The 2,428-nt window shown below is 43.0% G+C and overlaps 1 protein-coding gene across 4 annotated transcripts in view; it reads right to left on the bottom strand.

Annotated features, from left to right (window-relative positions):
• The window catches only part of LOC110030230 (tRNA threonylcarbamoyladenosine dehydratase), a 96,302-nt gene that overhangs the window by 1,179 nt on the left and 92,695 nt on the right, over window positions 1-2,428 (bottom strand). The window lies entirely within an intron of this gene.

The following is a 2,428-nucleotide window of genomic DNA, read 5'->3' as shown; positions in this document are numbered from 1 at the left end:
CCCACCCACCCAATCCCCCATCACCTGCTTTCAGTCCTCTGTCACCAACTCTCCCACCACACAACCGTCCCACATAAAAACCCTGCCACTGCTGTCTCCCACTTCAATCAACTCCTTCCCTACCATCTTCCCTACCACAACCCACTCACCCTCATCTGCCGCCCCACTACCACCTTTCAACGCCCGCCTCCTATAACCAGTCTCGCCACTTCCAATCCACCGAACCAACCACCACCTAGACTGAAGCCCTAATTGAAATATATTATTTTGAGTAATAAAATTTGCTTTCCTATCAGACTTTGTGTTAACTCTGGCACCATTTGATATCAGAGCTAACTTAACCCTAATCTTATTCTAGAATTTCCTAAAATCCACCTTACCCCTCTACGAAAAATTTTCTTTCATGTTTCCAAACCATAGCCAAACTTTGACCTAACACTAAATTCCCCTTGTTGATTTTTAAAATCAACAACCCTAAATCAACTTTTTACACTCACTTTCACCTCCCAACTCTAAACTCTACAGACACCACCAAGGAGATACATGTCTGAGCCTACCAAGAAAGAGATACAACAAGAGATCTGTCGACTTAAGCGGAAACTTGCGGACATTGAGGATGACACTCAAGGTAGACCAACCCTTGATGGTGACAGAGAAACTTTAAGAGGCAAAATGGACGAGAATTTCAACCCCTTCTTTGGACGATTTCAATGATGAAAAAGAAAGGCCATTGTGTTTTAGAATCCAGTATCAAAGAAAGTCTACAGAGGAGACATCATTTGGAGAACATAGAGACTACGACATCAAGGTAGATTTACCAGAGTTCGATGGAGTTATGGATCCAAACAACTTTATTGAAGGTTAAAATCAGTTGACAGGATCTTTGAGTACAAAAAAGTGCCAAAAGATAAAAGGGTAAAGATTGCAGCTATCAAATTGAGAAACAACACTTTCCTGTGGTGGGAAAACCTGTAGACGTGCAGAAAAAGAGAAGGTAGTGATACGATTTTCAAATGAGGAAAGAATGAAAAAAGCAATGTCGGGCAAATACCCCTCACCCCATTAACACCATGACATGTTTCTGAGAATCCCCCACCTATAGCAAAGAGACCTAACACTGGAGGAGTTCATGATTAGTTTAACAAGTTACAGATGAAGTGTGATTTAGTCGAGCCAGAGTAACACACCATATCCTATTATCTGGGGGTTTGAAGCCCGCTATTAGCAATGTGGTGTAACTGCAGCCTTATTGGTCACTTGGAGATGTCCAAACCTTAGCATTGAAGTGAGAATGCAGCAGAAACAGAGCGGACAACCACCCACATTTGAAGACACCAGCAGGAGCGCACCTCAGAAAGTTGAGAAAATTGGTTCAGATAAGTATAAAGCTGCCTTTAGTGAGAAAAAACCTAATAAGATTAACACGCCTACTACAGTCTCAGCTAGAAAATAATTCAGATCAGGGATTTGGGCACATCACCCAAAATGTCCGACGAGCCGAGTTGTGTCTTTTATCAAATAGGTGTTATGGATGAGGTTGACAACGATCAGAGAGCTGAGGAAAAAGATGAGATGTATCATCTTCTACTGGATGGAGAGGAGCTTGGGTTTGACGAGTCCTACAGAACGTGGATACAAACAATTCACATTAGCTTCGTCACATATATTATACACCCGTTGCACCATGAACAAGAAGGTATGCGGTCTCATCATTTGATTGAGGGAGCAGTAACAACATAGTGCCTACTCATATTGTAGAGAAGTTGAGCCTCATGGCTAAGAGACATTGCCAACCATATTCTCAACGTGGTTGAGGAAGGAAAAATGGATCAACATTGATCGGAGCTGCTTCGTGAAGTTTTAGACTGGGAGCCAGCTACAAGATTGAGTGTGGTGTAATGTGGCCCCCATGAATGCCCACCACCTTTTATTGGGGAGAGAGTGGCAATTTGACTATACGACTCAACACAATGGATTCAGAAACATCTCCTTCATTAAGGAGAAACAAATCATTTTACTTCGGTGGAGCTCCAGATCACAAAAGTCTTTGCCAACAAACAAAATCGGTGAGACTAGTATTGGTGACAACAAAGGATGATAGGACCGAGACACCGGCTCCAGGAACAAGACATTCACGACAAAGAGCATTTCAGAATATCACGATTGATATCTGTTGACCTCAATTTTCGTGAGGTCTAGTATTCCTCGTAGGAGTTAGGATCTAGCCTTAGGGGTCTTCCTGCGACTATCTTAGAACCTTAGAAGTGGTGCCCGCCTCGTTTTAGTTCGACCTATTTCCGTCCTCTTTTGGAGGTTTCGCGTGTGTGGTATCGACTTCTAGCACTTAGAAGGACGAAACCAACATGAGGAAACCCAAAAGGGATTCCCTATAGGACCTTCCTGAGCCTTAGGGTGGCCTTTTGCACAA

This window comes from Phalaenopsis equestris, unplaced genomic scaffold (genome assembly GCF_001263595.1).
Source record: "Phalaenopsis equestris unplaced genomic scaffold, ASM126359v1 Scaffold000680, whole genome shotgun sequence".
In the NCBI taxonomy this organism is placed as follows: Eukaryota; Viridiplantae; Streptophyta; class Magnoliopsida; order Asparagales; family Orchidaceae; genus Phalaenopsis; species Phalaenopsis equestris.
The sequence above is the reverse complement of the archived record's forward strand: the minus strand, read 5'-3'. Positions and strand labels throughout refer to the sequence as shown.